The 17392-nt window shown below is 36.3% G+C and overlaps 1 protein-coding gene across 9 annotated transcripts in view; it reads left to right on the top strand.

Annotated features, from left to right (window-relative positions):
• Positions 1-1225: 1225 nt before the first annotated feature.
• Positions 1226-17392, top strand: part of myocd (myocardin) — a 92594-nt gene continuing 76427 nt past the window's right edge. For 2 of the 9 annotated variants that reach the window (XM_058405774.1, XM_058405776.1), the window contains exons 1-2: positions 15996-16042; positions 16347-16598. The gene's annotated coding sequence lies outside the window, so the exon portion shown is untranslated. Of the gene's footprint in view, positions 1323-15995; positions 16043-16346; positions 16599-17392 lie in introns of those variants that run through there. The other 7 variants (XM_058405777.1, XM_058405778.1, XM_058405779.1 and 4 more) reach the window with 4 other exon arrangements.

A 17392-nucleotide genomic window follows, 5' to 3' on the forward strand; every position in this document is an offset into this window, starting at 1 on the left:
ACATGTGCGACTCCCCGGCAGTCTCGTCTCAGCTGGCATGGAATGATACAGAGCTCAGCGCCACGCTCAGTCAAAAAGGCAAAAACTGACATCATGGCTGGTGCCGTGTCCAAATACAGCACACGGCATAAAGTTCTAGCTAAGTTTAGCTTGTGATGTCATCATTATTGTGTTTTACAATTCACTACGGTTTTCCTTTTTTAAAACGGATTACGGAGGAGCATTTGAGTAAAGTAACTTCCCAAAAATGTTCAGTGACTGAGACTGTGTCTTACTGTGAGCACAAAACAGGATGATTTTTAACATATTAACATGCATTTAATTAGTACGCATTATAGACTAAACGTAAATGAGTATGTTACAAGTTAGGGGTCAGTTATTCTTGCATCCTGAAAACTAATCTCCTTGAAACAGGAAAACAGTCACAACAGCCAGTGAATACCAGACTACACTGAAAATACTTCTGTGAGAAGTAACAAAAAAACATGCATTAAAATCACCTTGGGTGTGTTTGATACTTTTAGGACTAGTTACGCCAAACTATCTGTCAAAGCTTTTTTATTTGATGTCTACGAATGACCTTTCAACACAAGGTAGAAGTAGAAATCCATCATTCTAAATTAAAACAGCTGTAATGGGTTGCCTTTGAATTCCTTTGCCGTAGCCAATTCAGGGTCGTTCATGTAGACATGTAACCTATAGCTTCAGAGTAAATCATAATACATGTAACATCGGTGAGTATCTGTGTCTGTTGTCCTCACAGGGAAACGTTTGTAAACCTTTTAAAAATGCATTAAGAAGAGAAAGAAATCAGGAATGTCTTCTGAAGGGAAAGGAAAACACAGACTGTTTTTGATTATGCGTTTTAATATGTAAATAAGGTACGCTTCTTGGATAACGTCTGCTCTGAAACGAGGCTGTAATAAATCAATGTGAAATATCAGCGTGAACATCTCACACATTTCAAAGAAGCACTAATTGTGTGTACTTAATGTGGAATGCTTTCTTTTTGATTCGGAGTGACTTTGAGTCCTGCAAATTCATATAATTGATGGAAATCGTTAAGAAGGAAAATATATGATGGATGTACTTGTAACGGAGATGATATTAGTAATCGGAGGCTCCCCGCAAAGCTGAAGTTATAGTCTCCCTTCCACGTATTCCCCTGCTTAATGAAGTGATGGCAGTAAAGAGTAGTTGCAGCTCAGAGAGTGGGGAGGAGAGAAGTCTGTGCTCCTTCACTCCTCGGTGAGTGCGTGCTGCAGGAAACGGGGTCTGACCAGGGCGAGCCTCCTCTTCACCTCCTCTCTGACACACGTGCAGTGAGTACTCAACCTCCTTACCTGTCCTTCATACCTTACCGCTCTTACAGCCTGGCCTATTGTGCTTCTAACACGAGGGGAAAAAAACAACCAAAAAAAAAGACGCTTTGCATTTAAGACTCCGTTCACATTGGACATGGGACAACATTTCTTTTACCGTTTGTCGGCTACTAAATTATGAGGCCTTCCTGTGATACGTCCTTGAACTTTTTCCAGATCAGTTTGTGCAACAGGCATGATGGATTGATAGCAAAGGCGTATACACAGAGAAGGATGTTTTACTGACAAATCTCTGAAAGAAGTAAAGCATTTTATTCCCTTTATTTATGGTCATGTTGAAAGAGCAAAGAATGCGTTTGAGCTGCTTTTTTTGTGTAATCAGGTGGAATTTGGACCAACGTTTCTTGTTTTTCAAACTCATTTGGAAGTTTTACTAATAAGCACAGGGTTAAAACGTGGTCATTTGACACCGGGAAAGAGGAAGGCAACTGACTAATAACGGACAAAACCATTATCAGCAAAGAATCTAAGTAAATCTTGCTGAGATCATATTGATGAAAATGTTTTCACACACTCTGCTCCAAAATGGTGATTAAATGATCTTCTAGTCTGGGGCTATGCTCTCACAGTGACACATTGTGTTTAGATGTCTCTTGGCACGGCGTGGCCTTGGGGGATTTTTGCTGGGTGATGTAAATGAATATTGGAAATAAGATTATTAGTCAAAGGCAGAACATAAGGGGAACACGCAGACCTCTTGGCAGAGGCGAGCACGTCGGTGCCTGAAAGCCGTCAGCTTGGAAACGAGAAGATTGGTTGTTTATAGAAGTTGAAATGTTCAGAAGGAACATATCTTCAGGGCTGATCCCGGGAGCCAGGCCCAATTAAAACCAAATGGATAAAAATCACTCCAGTGCAGCCCAACATCTCTATATGAAGCTTGGCAAATTGCTTGCCTTTTTTATCAGCTGTAGTCTGTAGCGTGTCCTGCTCAGAGCATGTGTGTGTGTGTGTGTGTGTGTGTGTGTGTGTGTGTGTGTGTGTGTGTGTGTGTGTGTGTGCGTGTGTGTGTGTGTGTGTGTGTGTGTGTGTGAAGACACTGATGAGTCACCCTGAGTTTGAGGCCTTACTGCGCAAACGTCAAAAAATGCACTTGTCGAGCCGCAGTCTGTATTCAATTACATTCTCAGAAATGATTGGTGCCTTGTCCGGTTGCTTTCGAGAAACTTTACATTACTGTGATGAAGTACAACCCACTACAGGGTGTCTTTTTTTCTGCTCCCTCTTCTCCTTGTCTAGTAGATTGGTCTGAAATTCATGCGCATGTGATCAGGTACAAATCATATATGCCACACAGGGTTCTTGATATTGCTAGCATGAAATATTTAACCTTAGAATTTGTCCTTCATTCATAAAAGGATTTTATGTAGATGTTTTTCTTATTCTGCTATCATTAACGTGAATACACTCTACACAGAGAACACAATAGGCAAAAGCATCACATTTCCCTTAAAAAAAAAAAAAAAAAACATGTCATTTTTTAATCTATTTGATTGACAGAGATACATTTCAAAGTTATTTTTTAGCTGTATCTTCAGTGATATTTTTGGCTTGCTCTATGCGACTCTGAGTCAATATTTCTCATACGTGTTAGACTAAATAATCCAGAGAAAACTTCATTACTGCACTATTTTATTACGAAGGTGCAGCAGGTGAAATCAGCTAATGTTTCTGCCTAAATAATTGCCTTACACAAAAGGAAAGACTACGCAGCTGCTTAAGCACTACAGACAAAATACCCACTTAATTAATCATCATTTATCAGCGAGGAAATGGATACGGGCAGCACACGGAGATCTGCAGAGATCTTTCATTCTGTCTCCATCAGAATAATATCCAGAGTGAAACGAAATGCATCCATCCACAGTCTTTATTTCTTTTTTTTTTAAAGACAGGTTTATTGAAGGTCAGTCTTTTATTTCTATGTCAATAACTCCTTCATAAACCTTTTGATTTATCGAGTATCCTCTATGAAATATTAGAGTGTTTCATTTTGGCTAACCAGGACGATGTTGGAAGGGGACGGTTTAAAATCATGCATGGAGATGTCACTTTTGACTATATGACCCTCGTGTTGTGGAAGAATACCATTTGTCACAGGTGTTACGCTCCAGCCGGCGTTCGCATAACGCACTGCAGAGGCACTATGTCATTCGTCCCCTCCGCTCTCTAGATACATGGGTTCTAATTCACCACGGACAGTGTGTAAGCTCTGCTGTCATCGTGCCTGCAGATGAGGTCCGTTATGGGCAAGCAGCCAACATTAGACACTCGGGTGTTTAACTGAGACATAGAGTTCTGGTGCTAAGCAAAATATACATTCTCCTTCAACACAATTTACTCATTCTTACTGATTCACTCACACAGCCAAGACCTTGGAAATATACAAATTAATGGGGACTTTACTGAACTCTCACTGACCTAGCTACTCTCTCTCTCTCTCGCTCTCTCTCTCTCATAAGTGTAAGAAATAAATAAGAAGAAATATACCAGAAAAATAAGCATTAATGGGTTGGTGTGAAAGGTTGTCATTATTTCTCTATAACAGCACACTTTGAACTGTTTCATTCCTCTTATACCACACAATGTTTATGTGTTAACAAACTATACATTTTATTCTGTTATATGTTATCGAACGAGACAAGTTAGCTCCGGTTATCATTTTCGTTAAACAGTCGCTCCTTCACCTCCCTATTCTGTCTTTCTCACTAAGTTGCAAGTGCAAAGAAAAATGATGCTTATTATTTTACCAAAAAGCCACAAGACTCTTCCATGGCTTAAAATATCAAGGACAGTTTTTAACTCTGACTGTTGCAAAGCACTGAAACTGGAGACTTCTTCCTTAACGGTTAAATCAAGTTTATATATATATATATATTAACTGTTTATATATACTGTTTATTTGTTAATAACTGCTTTATTCATATAATTAAATGATGTGGTTCAAGCACTTTACACTTCTCTGTGGAGAAATTTGCTCACAACAGATATAATGGATATAAAAAAAATCTACACATCTCTGCTGAACTTTATATGTGGAAAAAAAAATTAAACAAAAATAAATCATATCAGACATTTTTACACTAACTATTAAATTACAGTGTATTAAAATAAATCAAAAACATTTTAGGAAAAAAGAAAGTGAGGGGAGTGGCTGTGTTCAGAACCAACAAACTAAATTCAATCTCATGTTCAAACATAATTATTACCCAGCTGTCATCCTGGAACTGATTCTGCTTAACCCCAAATAAAGATCAGCTGTTTCTGTAGGATTCTCAACAACAAATATATAAATCCAGTGCTATACAAGTAACATCACCAAGAACAGGGCGTCCCTCCAAAATTTAATAAAAGGACAAGAAAAAAGCTTACCAATGAGGCTGCCAACAGACCTACGGCAACATTAAAAAAAGATGCATGAATATTTGGCATGTACTGATTATTCTCTTCAAGTAAAAACAATCTCTCATATACTGCACATGTCTGGGGTAGGTTGGCTAGATGGAAAACTCAAGCTCAGCTAACTCACCCAAAACCATGTGGCAAAATGTGTTATGGTCTGCTGAGGCCAATACCAAAAGGTGAAATAATTCCACAAGTCCACATCTGCTGCAAAAACACACACATCACTAAAGCATACAGATGGTGAAGCATGGTGGTGGCAGCATCATGCATTTAGTAGGCCAGAACTTGTTTTCTTAAACAAGATGGAGTGAATCATGAATTACCATTTACAAATACCATTTAATTTTTAGACAATGACCCAAAGCATACATCCAAATCAACACAGGAATGCCTTAAACAGAAGAAGATCAATGTACTAGCCCTACAACAAATCTGTGAAGTGACCTGAAGCAGTCTGGTCACAGGTCATACCCTTTCAATCTGATGGATCTAGAATATTTTTGTAAGAAAGAGTGGGATAATATTGCATAGTTCAAGATGTACCACACTAATAGACAGTTTAGGGGTGTGCACATTTATGCAACTACATTACTGTAAGTAATTTTTCCTCTTTTTTCTGGCTATTTTTCACAGACAGATGTGGAAAAACATCTGACATGATTAATCTTGGTTTCTTTCGTTTTTCCATCAAAAAAAACCTGCTAGTTTATATATAATCTTCATATAATATTTTATAGTGAATAAAACAATACACCATGCAATGATTTATAGGACTAATTTCAACATTAATAAATCAGATAAAACGTCTAGGCATGTTCTCCATACATTAGCCGTCCCATATACATGCAGCAGGTTGAAGATCTCATATCCTCTGACTGCTCCACTATTTACCAGGACCATCTGTTTTAAATCCCACTGCAGTAGCAGGAGACATCCTGAAAGTTGTTACTTCTAACAAATCAACCACTGATATATTGTAATACTACTGGTGTAGAGGCTTAATGTAGAGACCCTACATATATAGACTAATACTGTAGACTATCTCTCTCTGTCTCTCTGTCTCTCTCTCTCTCTCTCTCTCTCTATATATATATATATATATATATATACATTACTGCACATTGAAATTCTTTCTTCACATATCCCGTCCTTGGAGGCTTAGTGTACAGGGTCAGCCATGATGCAGGTCCCAGCTTGTCAGCTTGGAGCGTGAACCTCGATCTTCCTATCAACAGCCCAGAGCCTTATCTGCTTGAGCTACCACCACCCCCAACCCCCTATGTAATATATATAGTCTGATACTGTATGTATTGTATTGAGTAGCAGTGTAATATCCTGTCAAAACAAACTGTAAGAATTCTTCATTCATTCATTCAACTCTTCAGACATTAATCATCTATATACACATCAAATGCTTAGTTGTCTCTCAGTTACTTGCAGGTATGCCCAAATTATAAATTTTGTTCAGAAATGATATTCTATAACAATTCTTCCTTAGGAATTGCTCAATATACTACATGTATATGTGTGTGAATGGTAGTTTTACTTTAACATGCCTATTTGGGTTGCAGCATCAACACCAGTAGTATATATTAACATATGCTTTACAAAATATGTCTGAAGTAACAACGTCTCCTATTACTATATTGTCAAATAATATCTTGTCAAAACAAAGTGTAAGGAGTTTCATTAGGAACTGCTCAGTAAAGACAGTAGAGACTAATAAACATGCTCTGTTATCATATGTTAATCATCAAATGCTTAGCCATGTCTCAGATACAGATACATAGAGGCATGTGGGAACGATGAAATCATATTCAGGTAACCAGTCTGAGATCATACAGTACAACCCATTGTCATAAGATCCAATTTTATCAGAGCTTTAAGTGAGTCACGGGTCTTATGACGTTCTCTCTTGTTTCCTTATGTTGTTATTGTCTCCTTAATACATGTGTACCTATAGGAATCATGTGATCCTAAGGATTCATCTTTGGGCTGCGTTCTTCCATATATTAGTCCCTTGATAGGGCATTAAGTAGTAAAATGTCCCAGAAACAACTACTTAGAAACCATGATTTCTGTTTCCTAGCACATTATTGTGTTTGCTTGTAATGTCTGTTTTGCGAAACATATGCTAAAAATGTGAAATATATCCCTTCATGTGTTTATTCACCTTTTTTTACGAGGAGGTCTGTTTAAGCTATATTTAGCATGTGCATACACAACCTGCTATTTTGGAAAATAATAACGCGGCTGCACTATGTAGAGGTCCGTCAGACCTATACCGAGGTGATGAGTCATAACTGATTGAGTGGAGAACGAGCTGGTTTTCTCCCCAAAGAGCAAAAAAAACAAAACACATTCCTCTCTCACATGCACACATCATAGGGTACAAAATATTCGTCCAATAGAAACAACGCACCGAAATAACTTTTGCTCTATTTTGGTCAGCCTCAGGTCTTATTTTTAGAAAAAAAATTGGTATTGAATTGCAAACTGATCAGGTCACTCCATGTGCTTTCTTTCCAGTTCATGATTCATCGGAAGTATGTGATGACGTTACGTGTGTTTGCTGTTCTGTTCGGGACAGGAACTGACATTTTGTTCCTTGCGATCAGTTTACATTTAAATAGAGAATATCGTCAGGTTGTGAGGTAACCTCACAGCTATATCTCTATTTGTCAAGGAAAAAGTCAGCATAGTAAAAGTAGAATCAAAGAAAGTCCACAAAGTCATCTATGAGAGGAAATACAAACTCATTTTAGAAACCTAGACTTTAAAAGAAACCTTGCTACACTGGCTGCAGACCACAAAGATTCATTAACCGCAGTTTCCCCTTCGCTATATTAACAACACTACCAAAAACACACTCATTCAGGTTTACCACAAATTTACCACATTCATACTGGTGCATACATCAAAGGGAAGTAGCTTACATGTAATATACTTCCACGTTTAAGTTCACTTCTAGAGAAGAACACTAAGTGTTAAGTCACTTGTGTTAAACATTTAATATATTATGTATAAGTAGTTTTAAGTATATTATGAAAAGAAGTACACTAAGTGTAAAGTATACCTAACTTAAGCTTCGTGTAAGTACACTTGAAAAACAGTACACTATGTTATGAAAAAAAGTTAACCATTTAATATCTTATGTACAAATATCCTTGAAAAGACATAAAGTGTTAAGTTCTCTTATATTAAACACTTGATATATTGATATGTATAAGTACACTTGAAAAAAAGTACACTAGGTGTTAAGTATACTTAACTTAAACATCAGTAAACATAAACATGAAGTTAAACATAAAGTAAACATTAAATATATTAGCATATATAAGTACACTATGTGTTGAGTTCACTTATGTTAAACATTAAATATATTATATATATACTTAAATATACTTAAAAAAAAGGACACTAGGTGTTATGTAAACTTAACTTAAACATTAAGTATACTAGTATGCATAAGAACACTTGAAAAGAAGTACACTAAGTGTTAAGTAAACTTAAATGGTAAGTATTCCTGCATGTATAAGTACACTTGAAAAGAAGTATGCTAAGTGTTTTCACTTATGTTAAACATTTTAATATATTAATATGTATAAGTACACTCGAAAAAGAAGTACACTAAGTGCTAAGTAAGCTTAAACATTCATTGTACTAGTATGTATAAGTACACTGAGTTTTAAGTTCACTTATGTTAAACATTATATATTTTAGTATAAGTATACTTGAAAAAAAGTATGTTAACTTAAACATTAAATATACTAGTATGTATAAGTACACTTGTAAAGAAGTACACTGAGTGGGATGTTCACATACAGCAAACATTATATATTCAAGCATGTACAAGTACAGTTCAATTTCTACAATTTAGAGATACCAATCATCCTACATCTCGCATGTCTGTAGACTGGGGAGGAAACCTGAGTACCCAGAGGAAACCTCTGAGTCACGAGGAGAACATACAAACTCCACACACAGGGTGGAGGCAAAAATAAAACCCCAACCCCCAGAAGAGTGACGCAAACATGATAACCACTGCGTCTCCATTACCGTGAACTATTTACTCACGTATTACTCTTAATGCTTCCGAGTGCCAGTCATAGAAGTCATTACATAGCTAACGGCTTACAATTGCTGCTTACTAGATAGAAAAGTGACAAAAAATGATCAAGTAGAAATTCAGATCTTTATACTCTATACTCTCATTTCAAATGAAAGAGTCATTTGAAAGATAAAGATTCTCTGCAGCTCCTAAGAGGTCTGTTCACCTCAACCTGCTTTTCCAAACTCCAACAGGTTGTTGAATAGTTTAGACAGCTGAAGTCCACATGTTAAGTAACAACACTCTCAAACATAGCTGTCTCTCAACCATCAAACCATTTACACATGTAACCTTTAAGGTTTAATGCCGAAGCACTAACTAAAGATTTCGCATGAACTTTTTTTTGCTGTATTTTTGAAACGGCATACATTTTTAACCCAGCATAATTGTCCACTTTTGATTAAGGTTCTTTGTTCAACTTTTTGTGTTACCAGTAAGCTTTAAAGCGTATAGTTTCCTCATGGGGAACTTTATGAAAGTTTGTTTTATTCAAGATTCATTTCTCATAGACAAAGATTTTATTTGTCACATACACAGTTATACATACTAATCCAGTGAAAAGCAGGGATAAATACAAATAAATTGAAATATATGTTTCATATTAATCTGGAAATTTTTGTCTAATATTAGTCTTGACCTTTTTGTTCGATGTCTTGGGTTCTGTAAAGCTGCTTTGAGACAATGTACATTGTTAAAAGCACCATACAAATAAAATAAAAAATGAAATAAAATTGGAATTGAAATATTTAAAAAAACTCAACCTGCCTCTCCTTAGTGTGTGCATATAAATAAACTACATTAAAAAAAAAAAATTAAAAATAGAGTTAAAAGAAATAAAGAGAAATTATAATAGGAAGAAGTAAGAATAATATGAAAAAAATGAACAGGATGTAGCGACAGTAGAAAATGGAAAGTGATGCACCAAATGTATGTATGATTTGATTGGATTCTTTAACTCTTTTTAAGAGCAAAAAAAAATGGAATTTGCATGGAATTGCTTTGTCATGAATTACTCTACAGTGGTGCTTAATGACTCGTATGAAAGTAGACAATCAGGGCTTTAATAATTCATTTGTAGTTTTTCATAGGTTTTTATCAAACTTACTAAGGAAATTATATTTTCAGAAAAGCTCCAAAAAAAAAAAAAAAACAGTTAGATGTTTTCATACAAATGTTTCTATCTTAAGTAAATGGTGAAATGAAACATCTCTGATTTGCCCCTAAGTGCTTGTTCGTAAGGATCAACAATGTGAAGGCCTTCTCTTCAACCACTAAAATTCTGTCTAAGGTTATCCCAACAGAGGGAAAAACAAACATTTCACAGTGAAAGCTTACAGAGTCCTGACTCATTTTATATCAGGCTTGTTTATAATGATTGAAAACTTTTGATAAATTAATTTGATACTGATAAAAACGGATAAAGATTCATCCAGAAGGGCAAAGAAAAGAACCCTATTTTGGCTTCTTCTGGCTAATATTATTATTATTATTATTATTATTATTATTATTATTATTATTATTATTATTATTATTATTATTATTAAGATATGGGAAAAACATGAAACTACACAGTTGACTTTTAGCAGCTTAATCGAAAATGGAGTGTGTGTGTAAGTGGGAATGTATTCTGTAATTTCATCCAATTATCTAAAATGATCTAAAAACCTGAATGAATTATATAAAGAATTATAGTTAAAAATTTGCTTGTATAATATCTGATCATGTAGCTTATATTAGATCACATGTTGAAACAATTCAATAGAGCAGTTTTCACATTAACCGTGTGTGTGTGTGTGTGTGTGTGTGTTAAACACGGGTTAATGCAAAGCAGCTGCATGTGTATTACACCGAGACTTCATAGCAACAAACACAGTGGCGTCTGTGTGTGTGTGTGTGTGTGTAACTCCAATCTCAGTCACAGACACAATCCTATTCTGCATGGTCTTGTGAGCTTTACATCATTGCCTGTTATTGGATTTGTGTTAGAGCTTCATCCACAAATCCTAAGCGAATGTCAGAATCTATACTTTTCCTAATTTGTTGAAGAAAGCACAGTTAACGCTGGTATGCACCGAACCTCTGTTACTTCACTGTTTATTTACGTATGCTGAGTGATTGCATTTGCTACACTGCTAATAGTACGTTTAACTACATAAACAAGCTCTTTCGAGACGTTTGGATTTGGTCGAGTCCTAACAAATGCTTTTCTTCTATTAATAAACATCATTATTTCACGTAATGTCAACACAACCTGCAGCACGAAGCATGTCGTAAGACATTATACAACAATGATTTGATTATTTCGTGATTAGGAGTGGAGTATTTATGCTCACGGTGATAAATCCCTGTCCTGGATCACCTGGATAAATATTTCTATTTTCTTTTTTAAATTACATTGAAGGTATAACTAATGAATTAACAGGATTTATCTTTACATAATAATAACAGTGAAGATCTCACCAGCAACATGTGCTAGTTCATCTGTATCTGTATTCAGACTGAAATCTGAAGTGGGCGTGGCCTAAACCTTACAGGCTTAATTCAGTATAAACTCACTATGATGATGCTGGAAAATGTTTGAAAATCGTAGACGTTGGACAACTGTGTGTGAATTCTGGCTCCGACAATTCCTCAGCCTCAGCTACATCACGTGAGAAATGTTTTTTTCCTTTTTTTAAAAAAAATCATGCCTCCACACATATTATTTTTGTTAATGCCTGCCAGCAATATTTTCTCATAAACTCGGTTCTATTTTGCAAAATATAAACAAACTAGCAGCCTAAAGCATGTAAACCACCATGACCCTGAGCAGGCAGTTACTAAGGAGCGCTACACTGTTCCCTGTTAATGACTGCTGACTTTATTTGAGCTTATTTGAGTATATTAGCAGTCACTTGCACAAATGAAAAAATCCCCTCACTCACATGACTTCAGTGTTTGTTGTGCAATCTGAATCCAGATGCTTGACTTTAGTCTCAGTTACAGTCACTGTGAAGCTGGAAGGAAGGAAGGAAGGAAGGAAGGAAGGAAAGAAGGAAAGAAGGAAGGAAGGAAGGAAGGAAGGAAGGAAGGAAGGAAGGAAGGAAGACAGAAAAAATGTTAAAGAAAGAAAGAAAGAAAGAAAGAAAGAAAGAAAGAAAGAAAGAAAGAAAGAAAGAAAGAAAGAAAGAAAAGAGAAAAGAGTGAGAGGTCATGAAAAAGGAGAAAGAAAAAGAGAAATAAATAGGAAAGAAAGAAAGAAAGAAAGAAAGAAAGAAAGAAAGAAAGAAAGAAAGAAAGAAAGAAAGAAAGAAAGAAAATGAAAAGAACGAAAGGAAAAGACAAAGAGAAAGCAATAGAAAAGAAAGAAAGAAAAAAGAAAAGAGAGAGGTCATGAAAAAAATGAGAAAAGAAAGAAAAAAGAAATAGAGAAAGATGAAAGAATGAGAAAGAAGAAAAAGAGAAAGAAAGAAATCTGAATCCAGAGGTCCAAATTTAATCTCAATTAGAATTATTGTTGAGCTTTCTAAGCTTTCTTAGAAAGAAAGAAAGAAAGAAAGAAAGAAAGAAAGAAAGAAAGAAAGAAAGAAAGAAAGAAAGAAAGAAAGAAAAATAAACTCGTCCTCCTCTTCATAGTAGTGTTTGTATCTGTTTAGAGGACACATCAGCTGATGTCTAATGACTGGTGTCTAATGACTGGTGTCTGATGACTGGTGTCTGATGACTGGTGTCTAATGTCTAATGACTGGTGTCTGATGACTGGTGTCTAATGTCTAATGACTGGTGTCTGATGACTGGTGTCTAATGTCTGATGTCTGATGTCTAATGACTGGTGTCTGATGACTGGTGTCTAATGTCTGATGTCTGGTGTCTAATGACTGGTGTCTAATGTCTGATGTCTGGTGTCTAATGACTGGTGTCTGATGACTGGTGTCTGATGACTGGTGTCTAATGTCTGATGTCTGGTGTCTAATGACTGGTGTCTGATGACTGGTGTCTAATGTCTGATGTCTGGTGTCTAATGACTGGTGTCTAATGTCTGATGTCTGGTGTCTAATGACTGGTGTCTGATGACTGGTGTCTGATGACTGGTGTCTAATGTCTGATGTCTGGTGTCTAATGACTGGTGTCTGATGACTGGTGTCTAATGTCTGATGTCTGATGTCTAATGACTGGTGTCTGATGACTGGTGTCTAATGTCTGATGTCTAATGACTGGTGTCTGATGACTGGTGTCTAATGTCTGATGTCTGATGTCTAATGACTGGTGTCTGATGACTGGTGTCTAATGTCTGATGTCTGATGTCTAATGACTGGTGTCTGATGACTGGTGTCTAATGTCTGATGTCTAATGACTGGTGTCTGATGACTGGTGTCTAATGTCTGATGTCTAATGACTGGTGTCTGATGACTGGTGTCTAATGTCTGATGTCTAATGACTGGTGTCTGATGACTGGTGTCTAATGTCTGATGTCTAATGACTGGTGTCTGATGACTGGTGTCTAATGTCTAATGTCTGATGTCTAATGACTGGTGTCTGATGACTGGTGTCTAATGTCTAATGTCTGATGTCTAATGACTGGTGTCTGATGACTGGTGCCTAATGTCTGATGTCTGATGTCTAATGACTGGTGTCTGATGACTGGTGTCTAATGTCTAATGTCTAATGACTGGTGTCTGATGACTGGTGTCTAATTTCTAATGTCTAATGACTGGTGTCTGATGACTGGTGTCTAATGTCTAATGTTTGATGGCGTGTCTTAAATGAGAAAGGATGATGAGAGCGTTACTCAGAACAGAAATTTTCAGAGCCAAAGTTTTAATGCATAATACTTTAGAGAAATAGCGAGCTACCAAATGAGTCATGTTTTAAATTCAGTTTCATTCCAGAGCTAAATATAAAAACATAGAGCTCTGTGTGTGTGTGTTTGTGTGTGTGTGTTTGTGTGTTTGTGTGTGTGTGTGTGTGTGTTTGTGTTTGTGTGTGTGTGTTTGTGTGTGTGTGTTTGTGTGTGTGTGTGTGTGTGTGTGTGTGTGTTTGTGTGTGTGTGTTTGTGTGTGTGTGTGTGTGTGTGTGTTTGTGTGTGTGTGTTTGTGTGTGTGTGTTTGTGTGTTTGTGTGTGTGTGTGTGTGAAACAGTATGAGGAATGCAGAGTGTCACTTCAGCGCTGACTATAAGTGCAGAAGGGCAGGATATGTGTGAGCTGCATACAGCATGCATAAGCTTGTTTGTTGCTCTGTCTCTATTTCTCCAGAGGCCTCGCGGATCCTCCAGAGGCTTTGTGTCTTTGAGTTATTGCCCATAAATTCTTGTGAGTTGGCGTAACAATATTGTTTTCTTGTCTAATTTCAGTGAAAATCAGAATAATGCTGAGAAAGGGCTAGTCCAGGGTGAATATCACTGAAACTCTACAGCCATTAGGAGGAGAAGGAGCTATTTTTGGAAAGACAACTCATTTAAACTTTTAACTTAAATGACCTGCTTGGTTGCTCGGACAGAACGAAATGAAATGAACTGTGATGGAGAGGATCTTTATGAGGCGACAAGTCGTTTAGATACAAAGCTCTGATGACGTCGCTGCTGTTTTGTTTTCACTGCACTGTTATTTTGCAAATTTTGGCATGCACGAGTCATTTCGATGAACATGGATGTTAAAGCTGATAAAATAATAAGTGATTAGGACACACACACACACACACACACAAATGTCACACTACTATGCCACTGCAGATTTTACACTTGGGACAAGTAGCTTTTAATAATTGTATTTTTTTATGTATTATACTAAAGCCAAAGCAGGTTCACTATAAATATATATATATATATATATTAAACTTAAAAAACAGGTTTATTGAAAATATAAAAAAACAATATTATGATATAATAAATTTAAGGCCTTGTTATTAATTATTCTGTTTTTTTTGTTGTTGTTTTTTTGCTATAAATGAATCAATAAGCGAAACATTTATTGATTTTTCTTTCTGTCATTTTGTATTGGATGTATTTTTTTAAATTATATTTTTTTAGATGATTTAATAAAATCACAGAATTGTCAGATTATAGTTTATAGAGCTGATTTAATTATGAGGGCACATTAGTGACAACAAGAACAAAAAATAAATAAATAAAATGATACTTTTACAATACAGCTGTTAAATTCTCCATTCTGATTGGTCAGAAGTTGTTGATTAATTAATATGAATTGAATTAATATTCACCAACACTATTAATCTATTCACCAGTACAAGCGCTTGTGCAGCAGATGCTTCACATGAACAGATATATAAAAAAAAATATGCATCATTGTTGATATGGTGAAGTTTTTGTAGGCAGATTTTTTGAATGGAGTCTCCAGTTTCGGGAAAACAGTCCGATATCAAGCTGTAACCTTCACATTTTCAAACACGAATGGTCAGGAATGTGCGGTTTTCTCGATAACATCCGTCACAAGCTGCATATTTTGTCCAACTTTCTTCAAATGAATGCACAAAGAGAGGCTGGTAAAGGAACGATGTTCTTTAAATGGCCCAAAACATAATGTGACATACATATGAATATCATCACCATAATAAATAATAACCTGTTAGAGTTCCTTTAATATAAATTGCTGTAGTTCAGAATGAATAAAAGACTCAAGAGATGATATTTTAGGAAATAAGTCAATTTCAGGGTCCTACAACAGCATGTCTCTTCAGGTTTTATATATTTTTTGTACAAAAATTCAGACATGACAAGGTGTGGTTTTTTTCTCACAGAGCTAAAAGTAGAAGTGAAAAGAAATAAAAAAAATAAACGAATAAAAGCACAGAGTCAGCGAACGTTCTACAGGCTATGCTACTGTACGTCGTCTACTAGATGGAGTATGAGCTTAAACTGGATTGCGCTCCATCTGAAGAAGAATACATGCTGATGTGCAGTAAATAGAAATGCAATGTCATGTAGTGTTTGTTGGTTCACCAGCTAAAGATGTCCGCTAAGAGCTTTGACAGCAGTGAAACGAATGTCACTTTACCACTTCCCTTTGCATAGTGTCAAACATTTCCTCTTTATCATACACACCAAATGCAACACACACACACACACATGCATGTGCGCTCGTATACCAGTAGGGCAGCTGAGATAAGGAAGCACACAGTGGAGTTTTCTTGCCTGCGAGGTTCCACTTGTAAGTTGCATGCGATGTTTTATTTATCCTTTTAAAGTTTCTGCATTATCATGCATCTTTTTTTATATATATATATTTAAATCCTATCTGAAATGCTCCAGTCTCTGGTAATTGTTGTACTGCTTCACTCACCATGAGAAATATAACCTACTGCATGCAGACTCACTGGCAAAACATCTGCATTCCATTTAATCTGCAGTGAAATAATTGTTTTACTTCACCTTATGCAAAGTGCACACTATAGTGCTCAAATCAATCAGCATGCACTCGTAGAGCTCTGGAAATCTTTTTGCTATTTCTACAGAAATGTCCAGTGTCTTTGTCCAATCTAAGCGATGATGAAGGATTTGTGATGACATGGCTGTAGTCCTAAGACAGTCGTTGAAGCAATTTGGTGTGTCAGAGTGTCAGAGAACTGGGAGTGTTAAGAACGCTGAAAGACAAACAGAAAAAGAAAAGTCTAATTACAGCAACCGCACATCTAGACTGTACTCTCAGCAGCGTGAGCATCCGATCCCAAAGCAATGCCCCGCAGTGTCTCGCTGAAATTTCCCAGGTAGGACACCTACGTAATTTCATTTAATCTTTTTCTACTGCTTCTTCAAAGAGCTTGTGCGATACAACGACGTGGACTGAGGTGTCACGTGACGGATCGAACATGAGTTTCTGTTACACAGACTGCTGTGATGTCCGTTAATTATCCCTGAACTCTTTTTATTTAACTATTTTTACAAGAAACCAAAAAAAAAAATGGAATTTGTTTGTCTGTGTGTTTTGGAGTGTCCATATTCAGCATTGAATTTCTTTGTTATGTCACACTCTACAGTGTTGGACGAGAACAAAAACAAGCATCATGGAGAGCAGAAATGAGTCTGATATCACCATTTACTTTGAAGCACTTGTGTGGAAAAAAAAAAACACTTTTCCCCCTAGCAGGCTAGATAAAAACAGAAATACTTATGAAAAACTACAAATTCTTCAAGCACTCAGTGTCTATTTCCATATGAGTCATTAGCCACCACTGTGAAGTGCGACATGACAAAGACATTCAAAGCTTGAACATGGACGCCACAAAACAGACGAAGCCAAGCCGTTAGGACGTTCTGCTGCTTAATACATCAATTTTTGCTGACTTTTTTTTATAAGGATTGAACACCTTTATATATTTTGCACACACAAAACGCCAAACGTTATCTCACAACATCTTAAACAGAAAGAGAAAGAGTCAGGGAAAGAAAAAAAACCAATTATCAAGCAACAGCGTCTAGTTCAAGTGCCTCGGCTGCTACCGCATGTGTGCATGTGTGATTCCTGAAGTCTGTAGCACTTGACATTGTTGGTAATGTGACA

This window comes from Hemibagrus wyckioides, linkage group LG13, assembly GCF_019097595.1.
Source record: "Hemibagrus wyckioides isolate EC202008001 linkage group LG13, SWU_Hwy_1.0, whole genome shotgun sequence".
NCBI lineage: Eukaryota > Metazoa > Chordata > Actinopteri > Siluriformes > Bagridae > Hemibagrus > Hemibagrus wyckioides.